This window comes from Gymnogyps californianus, chromosome 8 (genome assembly GCF_018139145.2).
Source record: "Gymnogyps californianus isolate 813 chromosome 8, ASM1813914v2, whole genome shotgun sequence".
Lineage (NCBI taxonomy): Eukaryota > Metazoa > Chordata > Aves > Accipitriformes > Cathartidae > Gymnogyps > Gymnogyps californianus.
The window spans coordinates 2,134,923-2,158,219 of record NC_059478.1 but is presented as its reverse complement, the minus strand read 5'-3'; the positions used below and the strand labels follow the sequence as shown (position 1 = coordinate 2,158,219).

Sequence of the window (23,297 nt, the reverse complement as noted above, 5' to 3'; positions counted from 1 at the left end):
GAAATAATGGACTGTTAAGGATGACCAAGAATAAAATATTGCTTGAAAATGTCTAGTTTCGTGAAAAATAAAAATAAGGCAACCGACACTGTAAATTAATTGTAAGCTTTTATTTCAGACTGTGTGTCCTGGCTTCGGCTGGGATAGTGTTAATTTTCCCAAGAAGCTGGGAGGGGGTACAGCCAGGACAGCTGACCCGCACTAGCCAAGGGGATATTCCATACCATATGACATCATGCCCAGTATATAAACTGGGGGAGCTGGGTGGGGGAGGAGGGATCGTGGCTCGGGAATGGGCTGAGTGTTCCGGGTGGTGAGCAACTGCATTGTGCATCACTCGCTTGATATATTCTTTTATTAGTATTATTGTTATTTCTTCTTTCCTTGTGTTGTCCTGTTAAACTGTCCTTATCTCAACCCACGAGGTTTTACCTTTTTCTTCCAGTTCTCCTCCCCATCCCAGCAGGGGCGGGGAAGGAGTGAGCGAGCAGCTGCGTGGTGCTTTGTTGGCAGCTGGGCTTAAAGCATGACACTGTGTAATGTTAAACCTTCCTAAGAAGCCTATGAAATAATGTTTATTTATCTTAGTTTTTTTGATTTGATAGAAATAAGTAAAAGAAGGGTAAATACAGAAAAACTGAGTTATAGAAGCTTGCATGTTTTGTCCTTAACAAGGTCGTAAAGAATTTCCTTTCCACCTTTCAGTCCCTAGGAAGCTCAGAACTGTGAGAAACCTAGGGCAACGTAACAAAATCTTGGCCTTCCTTCTAGCTGACCTGCTATGCTTATTAAAACCACTGGACAGAATTATGTCCTACAGCTCTGCGGGAGCCCAGACTCATTCTCCTCTCTGTTAAATAGCCATAGACTGAAGAAGAGACTGTTTTGAGTAATGTAGGCTGTCCTAGGTATATTTTCCTAGACAGTCACCAACTACTAACCTTACAGGTTCCAGAAACATTATCGCTCTTTGTACTTGAAAGTGCCTTTAATAAACATTAATGGAAGTTATTGAGGAATTAAACAAACTGTGTGTTAAATTACACCCGTATCCATTTTTGTACAACTCAGAGTGGCGTCTAATTGCTTTAATGTTTTCATGATCAAGTGACACTCAATGGCAATAGATTTTTACAACTCTTCCGAGAGCTTTTTGCATACATACACAGTGCTCTCCATTTTCATTGTCTGAGCTCTTAATTCACCATTCAGCCAATTACGCTGGACTCTTCTAAAAAATGAGTTCAGGTTTTGTACCAAGTTAAAGGTTAGTTCTCTTCTATACATCAGAAATCATTTTTCACTATCTTAAAAAGTAAGTGAGGATAAATTCTTGGCAAAACAATTGATGAAATATTTCATCGATTAATATTTTGTAATTACTTCAAAAACCAAAATCATAAAATTAATGAAGATAGTAAGAAGAGCATAAACTAGGGCATATGAAATTCTAACTGAAATGATCAGGGCTAAGAAGGAATTTGAAGAGGAAGTAGCCAAAAACTTGAAAGCCAATATTAAGAAATTCCTTATATTTAACAGGCCTATTACAGCCAGAGAGTGACACGTGAAACTGAACTTCATGGGAGGGTACAGCTACAATTAAGAGACCACTGGCAACTGTAATAAATCTGCAGAGCCACAGAGTGGTTTGAGAGCTGCTTTCATTTAGGTTTGTAACCTGAGCAACATCTCCATGGATAAGTGAGCACCAAGGTGATATCCCTTTTATTTCACTGAATACTTGTCGTTCAAAGGAGCTAGTGGGGCTGTAACTCATGATACTGGAATAACTGATGATGAGGTCACTTTTATTTAATAACTGAATTTTAGTTTAGGGGAGTGATTTTCACAAATAAGGTTGTGTCTTGGATTTCACCTTCTTCATTAACATTGAAATATTCTTACCCCTGCCTACATTTTCTTTCTGGTTCTTATCATTTCACCTGACTAATCTGCTTTTCAAACCTGCTACAGTTATTAAATACATACCGCAGTTACCAAACTCCCATTTTCTCAGGGGTTGCCTGATGAAATATGACGTGGGGGAAAAAAGACCCTTCAAGTAGGTCCAAAAGTAGGTTCAAAAGGACTCCAAAGTGGGTGCTAGTGATAGAGCGTTGGTATTTCCGAAGCTGTTGGGTATTACAGACATGAGTCACAGCAGCGATTGAATCCTCCCCATTGTCAAGGTAGTAAAAATAATAAACAATAAGTCTGTGACAGACTTTAAGAGATTTTTTTTTTTTAGAGACAGGGAAGAATCTGTCGCAATGTAATAATTCTTTACATTGTTTGACTGGCTTGGACCTAAAAACCAGTGATGAAGATTTCACAGGCTTCCATATAATCTGTTCCAGTATTGCTGTCTTCACTATTAGAAAGTGTTCCCAGTGATCCAGCCTCTGCACCCTTTCCTGCATTTTAAGCCCCATAGCACTGTGATTTCCTTTTCTTTTTTTCAGTTGTCTTTTAGGTATTTGAGGACTGGTATAATTCTATCATATAACTCTTCAGTCTTCTCATTTCTAGACTAAAGAATTCTCATTCCTATGGCCCTTCTTTTAGGTGCTGACAGATCTTCATATCCACAGCAGTGAAAAAGGTAGGACTTTCCAACTATCTCTTTGGAGCATAAATTTCACTGACAGCCAGAGATTAAAGTTTCTAATTCAGTCAGTGCTTTTGACACCTGCCTATAAAAAGGCCTTCTTGGTTCTTAAGCCATCAATTCAACCTGTGACACTTACTGCGCATTGATTCATAGACTCCATTAAGAGGATTTTACAGAAATGTTTTCACAACACATGGGAGAGAAATCTCCAGATGAATGATTTATAAAGGGCTGTTGTAAATAAATGGCAATGAAACCTCCAATGTGGGCTTTTAAAAAAGACCTGATTATGATTTGTACAATTGCTAATAAATAATAATATGAGTTAGAACCCTAAATCTTACACCTCTTAGACAGTATCAGTCTTTGCATGTTTGTATTTAAGTCCACTGGTTTTCAGATTGTGGTCCATAGACCCGTAGTGATGGGATATATATTATATATACATTTTTTGTAATACATATGTATTGTATCTATGTCATATATATATAGTATAGCATATTTTGTTAAAAGTATTGTTTCTGAATGCTTATTTGGTAATAAGGGGAAAGCAACTACAGGGATATCACAGCATGTCATTATCACTAGGAATTAATATTAAGAATTTCAGAAAAGAAATCTGATTGCCCCTCACTGCATAAATCTTCACTGTTGTTTCTGTGCAACTGGGCATCAAATGCCACAGAGGAAAATGAATCCATTAATATTGGCCTTATTGATCTAATGAACTTTGTTTATAGTATGTTTCATGTTTTAAATGGTTGTTGAACCTTACAGCCCTTGTTTCCTCCAAATGTATTTGTCATTCCTTCTGCATTATGATCCTAAGAGCAGTTACTGTAAGAAGACATAATTTTTGTTTAAAACTGTCAGACAGATTGATCTAGAAGTATGGTTTGGTTGTTTTTGCTTCTGTGATGAATTACTGTGTTGTGATACGAGAATCAATGATGTGGTGTAATGAACCCAGTGATTGCTGTGATCACTGCATGTGCTCTTGAAAATCGTGCAACACCTTAGGATGTATCACAGACTGTTTTCTTCAAAGTTAACAGATAGCATCCAGATGTGGATTTAGTGAATCAGCAAAATGGTTTCTTAACAGGTTTCAAATCTACTGTCATTCATAAGAGGGCTCAAAAATGAGTTGCTGTCTCTGACACTGAATGGCATCCAGAAGAGGAGAATTTTATTATTTCAGTTTCTGAATGTGCTCCATATATACTAATTTCCTATTCTTACTACAATTTATGGGTAATAAATACAGAATTTCCCTTAACACCTAAACATATTGTGTGAAAAACACAATATGAACATTATTAGTAGCTAGGCTTCCTTCCCCAGGCACCACTGAGTAGAAAACTGAAAATGAGTTACACCCCTCGTTGCTGGCAGCACTTGAAAAGGTTTGGTGAGAATGGGGTAACATCATTTTCACAGCAGAAAGGCTTCCTAGCACACCGGTAACTAGTTTCACTGTTCTCGTGTCACCTTCATAAATCACCTTTGGCAGGGTGTGTTAGCCCTTTTTGATGATCTTGACCTCACCGCTCAAGCTGTGATTGGATTCCTGCAGACATCGTCCCCTCAAATGAACTCAGAACATCTGAATTTCAGTTTTCAGACTTGCACCATGGAAATCTCTGTACTTTAATGTCTTTTAAGCCTTTGGGGACAATGCCTCGTCATTGTGAGAGTGGAATAAGTAGCCCTGGTATGTGATAAGCTCTACTCCAGTCACTGGATGCAGGAGCTGAAGAGAAGGTTTGCTTTTGCACAACGAGCCTAGACCCAATGGGCCTCCTCTGAGCAGAAACCCTGTGTAAAACCCATCGTAGTTGTGCGACTCAACACCCATTTCACACTGCTTAAAGATGTGGTCCCAACAGTAATGGAGTCTGATAACTCATTATAAAACAAAGCTTTATTGAGGCAGTAGGAAAGATGAGCAACGATGTGCCTATAACGGCAACTCACCCGATCACTGACACCAAACCCAGGATCATAAGCGATGCCATGGCTGCAGTGGACTGCCAGGGTCACTTGGTGTCCGGGTCATCTGGCAGCCACAGTCAATCGTGCAAATGCCTCTGGAACGCAAGTAAGAGTTGTGCCACCCCTTGGCTCCACCAGTGGCAGTGTGATTGGAGAGAATCATTCCTTACCTGGATAATGTGGGCAGCATCCTCCCTATGCTGCCCTTACTGGTCAAGGGCAGGGTGTCAGGAGGCAGGGTGTCACTAGCTCATCTGCTCTGCAGCTTCCTAGAAGTGTATGAAACAATAGGAGAAAAAAACACAGACGAGAAGTCATTTGTCTGAGTACATCTACAAAAAAGAATAGAAGGGCAGAGTTATGCTACTTAATTAAAGGCAGCTATGTGCAAAGTTAGGTGGTTCTTTCAAGTTACATATATATATAAAAAGTATTGCATAAGGGAGTGCTATCTAGCTATTATTAGCGGGCAAGTTGCAAAAGGCAGCAGGTATAAGAGCAGGCTCTGAGTCATTTCCTTCTTCTATGTAAATGTCTCACAGAGCCGAGAAATAGCAACTCTCTTAACTCTCAGCCTGGAAGCCCTACAATAATCATGCCAGTACTGGAAACATTCTGTCGGCAGCTGAGCTTGCCCATGTAACCATATAAATACATTTTTTAGGCATTAAAAAAAGTTATAAAACTGCTTCCACCCTACAGAAAGCTTGATTAGATCATAGAGAACAATATAGTGCGTGCAGCTGATGATGCATTAGTAGGAGAGGTACCCCCGACAGACAAGATAGGAAGTGACAGGAGGAATCACGCCCCCTCCCAGCATCCTCTGGGGACATTCGCCCCCGAAGTCACTCATCTCATCCGGTCACACACTCTGTTCTGATCGGCTGGCAGCACCAGCCACCCCGTCCAGTTTACCCAGAAGTACATCAGGCCTGGGAGGCCCTTCCCCTGCCAACACGGGGCGGCGCCATTTTGTTTTGGACTCCATTTTTTTGACAGATGTTTTTTCCTGGTCCAAAGGAAGCAGGCAGGCAATCACAGGGCTGCCTGAGAGCGCGTGGGTATGATGGTGTCAAGAAATAGCTGTCAGCCCATCACAGAGCAGTATCACTTTTAACCAAATGGCTGCTCCCTGCCATAAAATGGCGGCACCCTTTGAAAAAACGGAGTCCAAAACACTGCTCAGTGCAGTGCCAAACTGAAGGGTTTTTTTATTTAATTTGCCTTCTGACAGCCCCTTCTTGTACTCAGTATGACAAGGAGAAAAGCGAAGGGAGATTGCAAGTTGATGGAATGAGATTGTACTTTGCAGATCCTGGCAGCTGACCCTCTCACTTGGAAGATTGCCCTAGAAGGTCCAAATAAAAGAAAATTTGGGACCCTGAGCTCAGCCAATATGTTTTCTTGTGTCAGCTGCAGTACTTCAAGCACCACACATAATGCTCACATGCTCCTCTGCTGCATCCTGTAAAGCACAAGCCCTTGGTTTCCAGAGAAGTGGTGGAATTACCTGCCCAATTTTCACTCATTTTCAATGTAATTTGATTGCGTAACGCTCTTTGAAAGTGAGACAACACGGAGTCAGGTAACAGTAACAACGAACTCCTCGTTCTGAAGGCTGCCATCAGGCTGCTGCCGTGTCTCTCCTGTATCTGGTTTGCGCTGACAGAGCTGTACCTGTCGCAACACGGCATTCAGCGTATGCTTGCTAGCCAGGTACACATACCTTTCTCAGAGCAAAAATGTCAGTGGGATGTTCATTCAGTAGGACAGACATCTGCATTTCCTTTTCTATAGAAAAAATACTGCTAATATTTTAATGACTCTGAGGCTGAAATTATTAGCCTACTATAAACTTAGAAAACCCTTTAGACAGAAAGAGTTATTCAGGGCCATGTAAATCTAGAAGCATATCTGAACTAGCTCAATATTTTGGAATGTCATGATGTATTTAGAGAAATTTTTAATTCAGTTGAAGATAGTTATTTTCAAACTCCTGGGCAGGAATGAGTCTCTGGAGGCCTGAGCTGCATTTATTACAAGCTCTTTAAGGGACTTGTCTGATTCTAGGCTCTAGGAAAAAAAGAGTAAATTATTGATGAGTAGGCAGTGCAATTCCCTCTCCAGAGTCATCTGGTCAAATTAATATAATCAATACACCACAAACTAGCAATCACTTTTTCATATTTATGTCCCTTCTGTAGAATTTATAAGACAAAATGCAACCGCTAGAGTGTGGCTGTACTATATGGTCACATCTACAAAACTGGAAAAGGATTTTAAAAACACCTCCACCTTATTGGCTTCATATTTCCTATTTGTAAAGCCTGTAGCTGTATACCATGTACAGATAAGAAATACAAAAAGCATGAGCAATAGGGAAGGGTCTGTGCTAATGTGGCAGGCAGCTCAGCCTTGCCTTTAGACAATGCAGCGAGCAAGGATGCTAAAGGATCTAAAAAGCTAGTTTGATTTAAACTGTTGGCTATCATCTGCAAAGTGTCAAAACCCCATGTTGGTATCAGTGTGATAAAGATATCGACCTCCTGCCCTGCTTCCTACCATGCCTCGTTGTCAGTATGAAGGAGGAACAGAAGAAACTTCTTCGGATTAACAGTAGCAAAGTCACTGAATTTAATCCAACTCCATAAAAAAAGCTCTCCATGGTACTGTGCATGCAGGGACCCAACACACTGAGTTTGAGCAATCACATGCCAGAAGCCTATCTGCTGAACAAAAGCGATTAATGTAAAAAGTTAGCTGATTTGACGATTAGAAGATGATCATACTGATTTCATACAGGGAAGCATTGCTATTATGCTAGCATACCTCCTTCGCAGGGCTGAATCAATTCATGTTGTTCAAACTAATGGCTAAGCGTTGTAATCTACTCCAACTGCAGAACAGATTGAAATCTTCAGAAACTATGTAATTAATATTCTTCCTAATGCATCACCACATTTGATGGAGTTAGCTTGCTGTGACTTAGCCAAAAGAAAAAGTGTTTTGACATTAGATTCTTGAAACCTTAAGACTCAGAGTAGAGTTTGACATGTGAAAAGCAATTAGAGTGTGATTCATTAATCTTGTACTGAACAGTGGACGGCTCACGGCTGGGTGGAATTAAAAATAGAGGGAAGAAATTAACATGCTTTATGGGTTATCATCGTATGCAATGTTGCTACTGCTATCATGCTTTTCTAGATGACTTTAATATTCATGCTAAACAAACTGGAAACTTTTCAGATCTGCAGTAGCATAGGAAAGATTCAGTCCAGGAAAAACTTCTGATTACAAAATATTTCCTTTCTTGCTGTTACGGATTTTAGATTTTTATTTTTATTTTTTACGTTAATCGGCTGTATGCATTATCATGAGAAAATGAAAATTATGTGAAAGAAACAAATGGCCTTCAGAAACTCAGATTAGCTAGCGTATTGATTTGCTTTCTCTCCCTGTTTCTAGAGGGTACGTGTCAGAAGAAATCACTAGCCAAAAGCAAGTCATGAAAAATTTAGCAAGATGGAGTAATATTTCACTGATGTTGATCACAGGTGTAGAAAAATTGTACTTCAGTTCTAGGAAGGGAAGCATTCTTGTCGGGTTTTTTGTTTGGTTTGTTGATGCTGTTTAATTTTGAGTATTCTAACAATGTATATTTTGCTTTGTGAACAAATATTACTACGGTGCATTCTACATTTCATCAGGTAAACCTAAACTTCGAATTTATGTCACCGTGCTTTGTCATTAGCATCATCGAAATGCACTATCAGTTGGAAAATAAATATGGACTGGTGGCTAACATTCATAACAAGAATGGTTCAAAGCATCAAAATTCTCTGCCAGTGCAAATTCTCTGATAACTGTTTTCGTCATTTCTCGCTGACTGAGCCCAACTTGGTCAAGAGTGAGCAACGTTTTATTCTAAGTAGACTGTCCAATGTCTTGACAGACATAAACTGGGAAGTTTTACACAACAACCAGCGGACTTTAACAGATCTTAATATTGAAGTGTTTTTTCAGACTTGCAATAACATCCTGGAATCAACCTGAGTGCCGTTCATTTTGTTGTTATTATACTAAATGCTTTTCTTGTGCAAGAATTCTTTTTAAGGCTACATAGTATACAAAGCAGGATTGTACAAAGGAGCTAAAGTGGGCAAACAAACTGACCAATGATCATTAATCTTGTAGCGAATTTCTCAAACATAAACAGAGAATAACGTGTGGTCACTGTAATCACTGATTTGTTTTGTATGCTAATGAGATCAAAGGGACAGTTCTTGCAGCCCTGAGAACCAAATTAATGGGTGAAAATCCTCATGTCTGAAATTGCATGGAGCTGTGTAAATTTATAAAATTACTGTTTAGCTGGCGTAAGGTCAAGAATTAAAGAAAATAAGAGCAGAGAGATGAATAAAGCACATGCTTTAAGGATGCATTCAGAAAAGCAGGAATATTTTTAGTCTATATTTGCACACTGCCGTAACTCTACAGCCAAGGTCATAAGAAAACTCCTAGGAAAAACAGCTCAGAATAATAACAGTAACAGTAGTGGAACCAATAATGTTCAAGGGGTTCATAATATATTTAAAAAATAAAACCCAAAAACAAAAAGCAGGATTCCAAAACGCCAAGAAAGCCTGAGGGTCAATTGGATTACAGATTGGAGTGATAGGATTAGTGACTGTGCCTTCTGAACAGTGTCACTCTCTCTGTCAACATGTTCTGAAACAGGGAATCAGATACAGCTTATTCCCAAGTACCAATTCTGAGTCAAATTCTGCTATAATTGCAGTCAGTGGGAATTCTCATGCAGTGAGAGCGCCAAAACGAATAAAAGAATTATAATCCAGATGTAAGGTATTGGAAAAAAATAGCTTCTTATTAGAAAGTCAGCTTTTTGGAAGGATCATAATATAGTTATTGGAAGGAGACAGACAAAAGTTTTTTCTCTTGTTAGGCCTTAGCTGGATTTCACTTTCATTTCAGACTACATACAGTTCTTTTGTGGTTAGCAATTGTTGCTCAGAAATACATCCCAGTAAGTTGCACGTTGCCTCCACAAGGAATATCACTTGCAAGGAATATGTAAACCAGAAGAGGTGTGAAACTACTGCCACGATCCATACCTGAGCTTCAGTAGGTATGTATTAGCTGCAAGGATGTCTTGTGTCAGTGCAAAATATGGGTAAAGAAAGAAAAAGCTGCTCTGATCTGGCAGAAATGAGGAGCTTATAGTAGTACAGATTGAATAGCTGTATTAAAGTCTTCAGTCTAATCAGTAGTCCATATCACTTCTGAGTGTACAAAAAACAACATCTACATCTAATCAAGAAAACTTTAAGGACATCTGACTTATCAGTAAGTCTATAAGAAATTACAAGATGTACTAAAGAATAAAAAAGTTCACTTCCACTTCTGAAAAAAAAATGTATTCTTCATTTCTCTATAGATTTCAGTCTCCAGACTTTTGCTGTCATCATAGCTCCATGATCCTATTTGCACAAATAATAATAAAAAAAAAATCTCCCCACAAATGCCTATACTTAAACAAGAGTAGCTCTTGTTTTAATATATACAATTTTTTTCAGTCACAATCTTGACTCTTATTAAAACAGGAAAAGTGATTCTTAGCAATAGTAGGGTGAATAAATACTTACAAGAATGCCACATGGCCACAGCATTTACAACTGACCTTTGTTCATCTCAGTCAGAAATACAGGTCCGTTCCTTGATTGCTGTGGGAAAAAGGAAGGATTTCTAAGTTGCCATGTACTTCAGGTATCAGTTAGGAAAAAATATTTCTCTGACCTATCACAGAGCGCTGACATTTCAACCAAGATACTTACACACCTCTCCCAACATTTCAGTACAGTTCTGAAAGGAAGATGATATTTTTCGTTTGGAGATAATTTTGGTTTATCTTTAATATGAAGTGCTTGACATCACAGAAAATTTTCTCTAAATGAAGGGCATACTTAACATTTGTGACTATGATCACACAAAAGTGACCTAATCATATTTTTATCTGTATTTGTTCAAACCTCAGAAGTGAGCCCTTCTGATTCAAGGATTACATTGAGTTTTCTGGGTTATAAGAAGCCATGTCAAAAAGGATTCTAGCTTGCCTTTCAGCATTTTTTGTTCTAGCAGGGCACCCCGCTATAATACATAAAGGAATCTGTGTTCCTACACCCCTAGCCACTGCAGTAGGTTTTTAAATGTGAATTTACTAACATGCTCATTGAATATTTCATATCAACAAAACTTAAGTCCTTCAGTCTATCAGTATTACAGATTTCCAGACATATATCATCTTCCTGAAGCTGAATGAAAACATGAAAGTTGTAACAATGTCTTCATTAATAATGGGTATGTTGATTCGGTGTGGGTTTGCGTTGCTCATTTCTGGTGATACTCTTTCTTTCAGCATTCTTGCACTTGTTTTTAATGCCAGAAAATGGTTGGTAGGAAGTCCATGATAAATCTTGTGTGCACAGGTAATTTATTTGGGACTGACGTTGGTGGAACATTTCACTAGATACTTGAATCAGCCCTAGGTCAAACAAGGGCTGCACGTGCATATTTCATAGCCTAGGAGTCCAAGTTTTTTTTTTTTTGAGATGAAGTGGTAAATACCACGTAACACTGGAATGTTTCCTGGAAACCGTATATTGGGTTGGCAGGTGGCATGAAAGACTGGTTAGCAGCTAGCGACCTCTATTTTGGGAAGACTGCTTAGCACAAGAGCTGCTCTCCCATCAGCCTAAAAGGGATGTGATCTTCCCTCTACCATCTATCTATTTGGATCTGAAGTGTGTCATTTTGCAGGTGACTGCCTTTCCCCAGTCATTTTTTTGGGACTGACCCCTGAATGAGTCAGCCGACTTTGGGGGATGAGGCGGAAGATATATTGCATAGACATGACAAGGAATTGTTGATGCATTTGATATTTTACCAACGTAGAAAGCTGATTAATTTGATGTTGTTATTCGTTTGATTTGTTCATTGATTTGTTGTTGTTTGTTTATAACTTTGAGGTGCCGATGTGTAGGGTATGCCTTGTGCTACTTAGCAGTCTAGTTAAGAAACTGTATGCAATTAAAAATTTACATGGTTTAACTCTTTCTTTCCTAGATGGTATTCGCTGAACTTGAGGAGCCCTCAGAGTAAATAAAAGCAGCTATACAATCTGTTGCTTGCTAAGTAACACCTCTTGTAACTATGGCCTGGATTGGAACACAGCTGCTTCTCTGTGTTCTTTTTCTCCTCCTCCTTTTTTTAAAGGGATACCAGAATTTTGGTGACCCAACATGATAGTAACAATTGATTGGCCAGGGTAGAAGCTGATCAGCTCCTCAGAAAAAAGAAAAAAAAAAAAATCTATACTTGTCAGAATGGTGAAAGAAAGTTTTTTTTCAAGTTTTTAGGCATCTTAGGTATCCTCTTGATTTCTAATCCTATTGAAATCAAGTGGAGTTAGGTACTTAGGAAAGTTTTAAATCTGTCCGCACAAGGATGACTTTCATCCCCTAGGATTTGTTCAAACAAAACTGCGCTTCCCTTGAACAACTTGTTCATTTCCCTGAATTTCCTCCCTCCCACTTTCCAAGTGGTCTTTAGACGCAGTAGACTGGGATGGTGAAGCAGTGTTAAGTGTAATCTCAAATGGCATGTTTCATCCTTTCCCTGCACTTTCTGCATGTCTGTACCTTGCTGAGAGTTTCTACCAGCAGTCTCCTGCAGGTCTCAAAGGCTTCATTCCTGCTTGAAACACAATGCCTGCCAGACTCTTGACAAGACTTCATGACCTGGGCTGCTTTAACAAAGGTCATTATCATACCACAGAATATGGATAATTGCATCGTCATCTAAGTTACAAAGCCCTGAAGTTTCTAGCCCATCTAAGAAATATGGGTGAAGTTAGCAATTCAGACTTCATCTACAGGCCTTCCTTGCTGTCTCCTACACAGAATGAAACCAGGAACAAAATAATTAGCTTCATGAAATATGAAGTGTCTTCCTTTTTCTGAGTAGTACAAGCATTTCTGAGTGTTATTCTTTTATAAGATGCCTTTCCAAAAGCATTTAATGAAGGAAAGATGAAAGCTAATGGAGTAGTAGTTGAATGTTGCTTTTTTTCTGCTTTAAAATATACATTCATTTTCTTTTTACCTCTAACTTATGTCCATATATCATTTGCCTTACTGCTCTAAAATGGGAGTAGTGGCGTGCAACTCTGAAAAGTGCTCTCATTATTTTTACCTTACTATCACACAATTCAAGATACATTGTATCAAAGATGCTACATAAAAAGCAAATTAAAATTGAATTGCAGTAAAGCTACTAAAAGAATTCATTGCACTTCAAAGAGTTTACAACTAAATATGTGATGTGGTGAGAATGGACAATTAAGTGCAAAGAATAAGTATTAATGTGCTGGTTTGTAATAACTGTTGAATGTGTGGTTAAATGTACTTCATTTGGTACGTTTAATTGCAAATAATATTGGTGATTCATATATGTTCTAGGCTGCCTCAGTGTGTGGAAAATCTTTTCACTTTCCTACAAGATGGGATGGAGTCATAGTTTCTTCTACGCACGCGCTTCGGTAATGGATTGGTTGGCAATAACTTCTATACAACGACTATTTTTGTGACACTATCTTTATGTTTTCATATCTCTTATGGAAGAATTCAATAACTGGAGAGGGAGTAAGGCTGGCATTATGAACTTTTCAGGAAGGCGATTCTGCAGTAGTTTGCCCTCTAAAATGACTTACACGAATCACTTGATACATTTAGAGAATTCAAGATTTTAGATACAATACTCCATTGATTCTGTCGCTGGGAAAACTGAAATTTTACAGTGCTACCGATATATCCCATTTAAAAAAAAAAAAAAAAAAAAGCTCCTTCTTCTAAAGCCAAGCTTGCTTTTGCATTATGAGAAGCAAAATATTCTATTTTAATTATTTCACTAGTGTACTTCCTGCTGTAATTTTTAGGAAATGTCTAATGACCTGACCCTGTGAAGTACTAATCAGCGTCGGCTTCTGATGAAGCTATTGGGATCTGAGGTAGCCTTGCCAGAAGAGTTGGAAAGTGTATTTTTTTCCAGAAAGTAACATAAAGCCCTGCAGTATTTCCAGTTCTCCTGCGTCTGACGTGGGTGGGGATTGAAGCTTTAGGAGGTATAAAGGAGAGACGGATGACATATCCAATAGTTGTGATCAATAGGGAAATCCAACCCTGTCCTCACAGCATGGGCGTTCCTCCCCAGAGCTGCCGGTTGATGCCTGTCCTTAGCAAACAAACAGCTTTGAGCCTTCCAGTGCTGCGCTATTTCGTGACTAAAAAATACTGTGTGTCCATCTGATGGAGTCCAGGTGAAATACTAATAGTGCTAGTGGCAGAAGAAACTGAGAAAAAATGTAACAAAAGACAGCATGAGAAAATTACTATTCCTGTCCTCATTCTCTTTACAGACGTGTTATCCACACTTAACCTACCCCGTCTCAGCATCTACCTCGAGACAGAAAGTGATTAAGAATATTAGCACAATATTTCTAGCACAAAAAAATTCATGAACAGGTTAGAGATGGAGATTTAAACTGGAATTGAAAGTTTGATGTCAAGGTCTTCATTGTATTCATTTTCAGTTCTTGTTGCACTCCTGGAATACAAGAGGACGGTAATAGACTACTGATTCTCCTGTTAATTTGTGTGTACTGTTTTTCTCTGTTGTAAGAGCTTAAGGACTAACTACCTTTAAACAGCCATTCATTTCAGGGAGCTTAATTCTCTAAAGACTGCTATCATTTCGTAGACACACTATGTCAGGTTTCTCAGACTTTCATAATAGGTTCCTTTTGCCTTTCAGCATGGATTTGAGATTTCCCAGCCTGAATTCATAGTATTGTTTAATCACAGGCTGAATCAATCTGGACAAACGGATTAATTATCAAGCTGTCTGTCATGGTTTAACCCCAGCCGGCAACTAAGCACCACGCAGCTGCTCGTTCACCCCTTCCCCCCCCTGGTGGGATGGGGAGGAGAATTGGAAAAAAAAAAAGAGTAAAACTCATGGATTGAGATAAGAACAGTTTAATAATTGAAACGATGATAATAATAATAATAATAATAATAATAATAATAATAGTAATGAAAAGGTAGATAACAAGAGAGAGAAATAAACCCCAAGAAAGACAAGTGATGCACAATGCAATTGCTCACCACCCGCTGACTGATGCCCAGCCAGTCCCCAAGCAGCGATCAGTCCCCCCTGGCCAGCTCCCCCCAGTTTATATACTGGGCATGACGTTCCATGGTATGGAATACCCCTTTGGCTAGTTCGGGTCAGCTGCCCCGGCTCTGCTCCCTCCCACCTTCTTGCACCCCTGCTTGCTGGCAGAGCATGGGAAACTGAAAAATCTTTGGCTTAAGATAAGCTCTACTTAGCAACCAGCTACTAAGAAGAAAATTAACTCTATCCCAGCTGAAACCAGGACACTGTCCTACGCTTAAACGTCACAGGTAGGTACTGTATAATCTTTGCCAGATTTGAATATAGTCAACTGAGTGTCTAAAAACTTTCAGTTAATCAGCAAAGTAAGTTTCTCAGCATATCTTCACATGATGTCTAGTGAAGTACATTCAAACCATATTCAAATGTAAATAAGATTAATTCAGAGATGTACATTGATTTGGTACATTGATTTGTAGTGAAAACTATCCATGTGTATTTATAACTTCAGTATGGGCTTTTTCATGGAGCGCAGAACATCTTGACTTTTCTTGCAATTTTTTGCAAATAATAAATGATTTCTGCTTTACTTTTGTTTCAACTTTGTATTTTAAGCTTCTTGAAAAAGAAAATGTCGTACTTACTTCTATTCTCTTTCAGGAAAGAATTTCGAAGAAGACAAACTTCCATTGATGCTACCAATGGAACAATCCTGACCTTCATAAAAAGTTTTGTAGTAAGATGTTTATCCATCACAGTGGTCTCAAAGAGGAATATGGTTGGGGTGAAACAATTAATTATGGGGTTTATTACTGAAATGAATACTCATCTGAGATAGTCTTAGGGAATTTACTAGATACAGGTGTTTAGCATTTTGGGGTTTTTTTGTTAAATATTTGATCTGTTCCAAATAATTGAATACAGCAAACCAAAATACAGAATTCAAATATCCATTGTAAACAAATAGTTCTGCAAGTTTGAAAAGGACTTCCTTGAATACTACACTAAGTTCTTATACCATCCTGCTGGCATCATTTTCATCATTTTTTTCTATGAAGAGAGGGTGATAAGAAAACTAAGCTTTTTGGGGGACAGGGGGAGGGCTAGTGTTAATCTCACATAGTTAAAGCATTGTTTTTGGTCTTTAGAAGAAATAAGTAACAGCTAACGCTAATTTAGCATTTAATGGCCCTATGAACATCAAGAACGTAAAGATCTACTTATGCATATTAACACTGCTGATGACTGAATATTGATGCATTCATCATGAAAAAAATCAACCCTGAGAAAATATCTTCTCCACTCCAAATGAGCTTTAAAATTATTTTAAAATAAATAGTTTCCCAGTGAGGACTACCATTCACTCTATAGTAACTGGAGGGGGGAAAAAAAAAATCTGTTTATTCCACTTAAAGGGGCAGAGCAAGGGGGTCTTGCATATTTTGACAACACCTTTCTGTGCTTTCAGATATACAGCTTTCATCTGAAATTAATTTTAACTCAGTCTGGGGGGGAGATTCCCTTTTTTTTTTTGTTGACTACAATAATCTTGTATGACTTGCCACTGTCTAGATACCAGTCCTTATTGTCAAAGCTTTCTGTAAGAAAGTATTTAGGCAAGAAACTGCTTGGATGTCTATCAGCATAAAATTATACTATTATTGCTCTTATTAATAATAATAATAATGATATTTTAAAATAGGTAGATATTATCATTTCAGTCATTTTAATGTAATCTTTTTCTGAGTAGTGGAAATTAACACAGTTGGACTTTGCCCAAGAATAAAAACCTGCCACTTCCTGGATTTAGTGATTTTTTAAAAAATCCTCATTTTTAACTGCTCAGAACAGAGCAGTTCTGTGAGTCTACTCAGGCTATACACATAGGGCTTACAGTAAGGATCTACAATTTAGAAAGGCCAGACGGGTAACACTGCTGCCTTTCCAGAGGTTAGGACTGAAGATAATATCAGTGCAGCAGTAATTATCCTCAGGATTTTGTGTGGCCTTTCTGAAGTGTACCAATTAGTGACACTTCAGCCTGAAAAGAGGTGAAGCTCCTTTCTGGCAAATTAACTTGTTGCCAGACAATAGGGAAGTGTTTGTATTCCCTGGTCAGTTACAGACTCCCTTAGGTAATTGAGATCCTTATCGGATGTCTGAAGTCTTCACCCAAAGCTACCTTGGTGTGCTTGGGAAAGGAAAAATATAACTTGTAGCTTCTAAATTTACTCTTTGCTCTGAGATGAAATGTCTCTGATATGAAACTCAGGACATTAAGCATGCATTCAGAGACCATATTCAGGAAGCAATCAAGATAGCTATTTGTGGAGATATCTCTGAAGGTATCTACTCATTTTTCAGCTGTGATTAAAAATCAGATACAATGCTGAGCTTCTTAATAAATGGGATGAAAAATGATAGAGATGATATTCTTATAATAATGTTATAAAAAGTATGCCTGCCCTAGGATGGCTGTGTTCAGTTCAGGCCTCTCCATCTCAAAACTACCCAAGAGATGTAAAAGACATTTAGAGATATGAATCAGGGCTCTGCTTGACACACAGAGATGGAATAATATCGGCTGACTGACAAAGTTATCATCTCTGTCTGTAGTGCCGACGGTGCACGGACAGCTCAGATGCTCATGAATCAGCTGGTTTACAACACAGCAGCAGTTTAAAGTAAACCGTTAGCTTTGCCAACCTATAACTTCTCTGCTTGTCAGTCAGATCTTTCAAACTGATTAGGAGCATATGAAACTCCCATGTGAAGCAAGATTGAAAAGATCAAGACTCCCTGCTTGGTAAGGAGCGGCACAAGTGACAGATGAAAGAGAACATGGCACAAATGCACACGGTAGTGAAGACAGAGGGACGTAAGTGTGACTGTTACCCCTTCCGACCAAAGAAAAACCGAGGATGGCCTGATGACATGGAAAGGTGGCTGTTGCAGAGAGAGGGAAGGAAACACCTTGCCCTGCAAAAGCAAGCACAGAAGATGACACAGGAAGCGGTCGAACTTGTTGATCATCAGTATTCTGGGGGCCCAGGGAGATTCAGAAAAAAAAATTGGAAATGTAGGTAGAAAACAACGCAAATAACTTCGGTCATTAAGTTAATAAGTTAATAAGCTATTTGATTAAGCTAATTAATGATTTTAAAAGTACTGTAATGTGATACAGAGTCTTGGAAGAGGTGTGTCTTTCTTTGCTTTCAGAATATAAGCAAATGATCATTCCCTATGAGAAAGGAAGAAGTTCCCCCACCCCTAAGGAGTTAAGTCATGTTGTAATTTGTGGTAAAAGGCATTGTCTGAAGGAAGAGAATGCAAAGCATCCAAAGTCCTGTTCAGTCTGACAAATCACAATGAGTAAAGGTCAGTCTATGAACGAGTGATTTTCCACTGTTGTTTGTCCTTCTCGGTTCAGAACCTTAAACGTTTCTGTTTGTAACTCTTATCTCAAAAAGCCCACAAAAACATGAAGCATATATAATGCAAATAGTTTAATTTGGTTTCTCTAATAACAGAATGAAGAAAGAAATGCCTGAATAGAACCAAAGAAGCTGTTAGGATATCAAGTACGTAGGTAGAAAGCAGCTGGAGAAGTAGCTAGATGTCAAGAGAAAACATAATGGAAAAGGAAGAATCAAGAATATATCCCAGTTTAACTCCATCTTGCACAGTTTCAAAGGCCACTCCAAAGCAGCTCAGGAAGGCTTGTGCTTAATATTAGACTAGAATTCAAATCATCTCATTACTGAACCTTGTAGAGGCAAAGGTGACCCTGATTCACTGAAGAGGTTACTTGCGTCAGGATTTCAGTCTGGATGGACAGTGAATTCACCATTCTTCTGAACCTTCTGTACTGCTGGGCAAGATACGGATGGAGTCTTGCCATTGAGGGGACAGCGTGAAAGGAAGAAAATCTGCCTCTGAAAGAGAGCTAATAGGGAGTTGCTTTCCTACCTGGAGTACAGAAGGAACCAGAATTTAACTCGCTGTACCTACTTCAATGGTGCCCCTGCAGAGAATGAGATTTGTTTCCTGGAAGTTTGTATATTATGGCTGCTACCAATTTGTTGTGTTAAATTTTAACAGTCTGTGTTAATGGTGCATTGTCTACCAATCTGTTACCAGTTTGTTGCATCCAATTTACAGACTACATTGTTCAAATTCTCCATCAATTTGTTGCATTACTGCCTGTGCAGTTTATGTGGCCCAAAGGAATACACCTTATATGCAAAGCCAAGAATTTATTGTTAGCTTAATTAAAGTTTTAACAGTCTCATCAAAGAATTATTATTAGTTCTGTTGCAATGAAGCTAACACTGAAAGTTCACATTATATATGTTTAAAGCTGATAGATTTCTTCTTTACCCCTTTCTCTGATGTTATGCTCCTCTTTTTAGTGCCCCTTTGACTCCTGAGGTTGATGATTTTAGCCAGGGACAGGAGAGTTGCAGTGAGTTGTCAGCATGCAATATTCTTTGCCAAGAAGTGTATCTTGCTGATGGTGGGTGTTTCCTCCTCTGCATTTTTGGGTCCACTTCAGTTAATTTTTATGCATTTGGTAATGCAGACCTTTTACTTGCTCTTGGTTTGCTATTCCATGATATGTATGAGTTTACTACATAGTGTGATTTACAGATTTTGGAGACTTGTTCTTTGGTCTCTATGTTACCCCTAAAGCTGGTTTTACCTAGCTCCTGAGTTTGTGTTTCTTTGGTGACCAATACCTGACCGCTGATGAGTTTTTATAGTCCTGGGGCCTCCACTATTCTCCTGTGTCTGCATTTTCAAGTTATCTGCTGTCATCCCATGCTTGTATTCTTGTGTGATGCATCTTATTCTCTGTTATTACTCTCTGTTAGAGAAGTCTATATATAACACAATTGTACAAAGCTAAGCAAAAGCAAAAACAAATAACAAGATAGCTGGACAGCTGTTTCTACAGACGTGCACCAGCAAGGCCATATTGACCGAGCTACAAAGCTGCAAGGTGTCACCAACTGAATTGCCGCTGACTTTCCATACCTGTCTTCCTGCTGTTGCTTGGTAATGTTTCATGAAAAGACAAGACTGGGAGAGCACCAGGTCACCACTGGGCACTGTCTTTCCTGTATCTAGAGTCACTTCGGACCGTGGTCAGATCCAGGGTAGAGATGGCATTTGGTTGAGAACCATTCTGTTAGAGAGCTGGGAGAGTCTGCCAAACGGCTCTAGGAAAAGGTCATCCTCAATGTGGTATCAGCTGGTAGTGTTTTCTGGAAAAAAACAACACATATTAAACCACAAGTTGAAGTAAAGTCAAATAATCATAGCTTTTTTCCTTTTTTTTCCTCTTTTTTGTTTGTCGAGATTGACTGCAAAGTCATATAGAAAATACAACTTCTGGTTATATTACTTACTCTTATATACATTTTTTTTCCTTAAAAAAAAAAGAAAAGAAACTGAATCTACCACAGTTTCTGATGTGTCTTTCTTATGCTTTGTATGGTACCACAGTAGGAAGAAGGGTTCTTTCTTTGACATTAGCAGCAGTTTCTCTCAGCTGCAAGTGGAATTTAAAAGATTCATGTTTCTTTTCTGCATTATTTTCATGATGATGGTGGTGGGAAGACTGGGTGTTTTTTTAACTCTGCTTCACACTTCAAATATTCAATACTTTAAGGTTTTCATCATATCATTTTATTTTGTATTTACTGTGAGGTACATGGTCACTGTGGGAAATAATAGAAATGTGAATTGTAATGCTAATTTGTGAATTATAACTAATTAGTATTAAAACAGCGATGTCCTGGATATCTAGGAAAATGGGGAAGAAGGAGATAAAGGAAAGGGGAAAAAAAAATTAAGTAAGTCCTTGAATTTTTCACCCTTTTTTTGTCATTCATGTATAGCTGTTAGCTTTTCTTGTGGGTTTAGTGTTTGTGCCTTGCCTTTGAGTGCCAAGGAAACTTTTTCTTTTGGCCTGCTTGCCCTACTTAAACATTTTTGGATTGTGAAAACATGTCTTTATGACAATACTTTGCTTTATGGCAATAAGATCATTACATTTTGATGTTGCTGCAGTAAAATCAGAGGATGTGATGAAGTTAAGTGTAGAAAATGCTACCAAAGCAGCATAAAAAGGTCATAAAAAACCTGTCTTAATAGACAATTTACTGGAAATTTGGGGAGTGGGAGAAGCAATGGAAAATATGCTTTCCTTTTTGCTTATATGATTTAATTTCTCAAAACTTGATTATATTTCTAACAGCACCAAACCCCATGCCTTTTACAATATTTATTTTCCTAAGAGTCTCCCTCAAAACAAACTCAAATCTGGAAAATCCTTGATTTCAGTTCAGTCCAAATGAACAATGAAAAGTTGAAAAGTTACTTGTGATGTTTTGATTGTTCACTACATGGATCCCACTATTTGAAAATGACAAATTTACAAATTTCATCCGTCCTTCCTAAACTGCACTTACGGTGCTTGCAACTAAAACTAAAAAAGGGAGCTAGTTTTAAAAATTCTGTGTATCTGACATCTGGCAATCGGATCTCCTATAAAAAAATTCTAATTTCAAAATAAACTCCACGTAAGCAAACCAAATTTTTCATTGAATTTTGTCATACTTATTTGAAGATTATATCCATTCAAGTATCTGTAATTCAGGTAACAAGTTCTAATCCTGCTGCTGGTGGTGGTATCTTTGGAATTTTGTGCTTTGAGCTGCCATATTATGAGGATAAACTCTTGCACAACTTCATATATTTGCGTCTAGTCCGGGTAGAGAACAAGAAATACAGAGAAGACAAGAGGAAAGGAGGAAACAATGTAACTCCCTGCTTGACCTACTCTGTGTTTTTGGTTTGGAAACTAACATCATGTGGTTCAAAACAGTTCTTTCTCTCTGTGAACCCTGGAAAGCATAATAACATAGATAGATGCTGTGACAGGGGGAGGTATTACTTTTCTTCGACAGTTTAAGAAACTTTCTAGCCAGAACAGCATAAAAATGAACTTTAAGTGGACTCCCTTGGAAAAAAGACAGGACATGAACAACCAGAACAACCTTCCAACAACATTTTGTTTGTCAAATCCACCAATGTCATGACCGCTGTGTATCTGCATAATGAAATGATGTCAGATAAAATTCAAGTTTACTCTGTTGATAGCAAAGTTGCATGTAAGTACCATGATTTCTTGTTAAATCTGGGGAAACTGAAAACCTGCAGATTCACACCACAACAAATTGAGAATAGCTACAATGTCCCTCAGATATAGACACATTGTTTTCTTCCTTGTTTTTGTTTTGGTTCTGTGGTCAATGTCATTATCAGTCCTTGAAGATTTAACTTATTTGTTCCACAGCAAATTTTTTTTTGAAAATAATATGACTAGAAGGAGGAAGGTAACAATATTAATCGAATACACTAAGCACTGGAGTCTGCTTCAGCGTATTCCTTTTGTTTGATATTTAGAGAACAGTTTAATGAAGGATTTTAACCAGACTTTGATAAAAAGTGGATTTCTGTCCTCAGTATCATACAAAGGAACATGAAGCAAAACGCATTGAGTTTAGAGTTGAAGTTTTGGATTCTGTCTCCACGTTTATTGATCCCTCCTACATTTCTTCCTTATTTGCTCTTGTCTCATATAATTCTGTGAGATAATTCTGGGAACATTTCTGTTTAACTTCAAACTGAGAGCAGGCACCGTATGGCCTGCTCAGCTGACACTTCTTTCTAAATAATTAAAGTGACTGTCCATTAAAGATTTGCAGCCTCGTGACACATTTCCCAGTCATGACAGTCAATCATTTAGGAGGTCAGCTCAACCTTTCCTGCATTTACTTTTCGGTAAATTAACATCTGGCCATAAAAAAGGTATTGCTGTCAGAACTAAGCTGAGATACTTTAATGTGCTAGTGATGATTGAAAGTACTGCACGCCAACATAAAAAGAAGTTTCCAGGAAAATAGATTTTCACATCTCTTTATCCCAAATCAGTATCTTTTAAAATTCATTGGCACTGATTTAGCAATGACGAAAAGATAGGGCAGTGGTATCTGACTTTTTGAAGTGGTCATGAGCTTTCTTCCAATTGCAACAAAACAAGTATTTTGAGACTTGAAAAATGAAATCTATTTTTACTATTGCAAAAATTAAGTTTAATTTAGTTTGAGGAAGTTCTTACCTCAGAGCATTTTATATGAAGTTGTTTTGGGGCAAAAAAATAATTACAGACGCTCTTTTCGATGTTATCATCTTCCTTTTCATTCTCTGAGATTTTGGTCAAAATGGAAATTAGAAATGCTCCCTCTCGCAGAAGAGAGAAAGCAGAGAAAACACTCTACTTTTTTTGTAATCTCTGCAATGGGATTCTTCAACTTTTTAAAACTCTGTTGCTCTTGCTGTAATTTTATTGTTTAGCAAAGATATGCAT

General features: G+C 38.1%; 1 long non-coding RNA gene across 1 annotated transcript; it reads left to right on the top strand.

Annotated features, from left to right (window-relative positions):
* Nucleotides 1-17,132: 17,132 nt before the first annotated feature.
* On the top strand, nucleotides 17,133-19,089 carry LOC127019117 (uncharacterized). Its single transcript, XR_007766863.1, has 3 exons — nucleotides 17,133-17,939; nucleotides 18,080-18,238; nucleotides 18,391-19,089. It is a non-coding gene; the product is annotated as an uncharacterized LOC127019117 (long non-coding RNA).
* The last annotated feature ends 4,208 nt before the right edge of the window (nucleotides 19,090-23,297 follow it).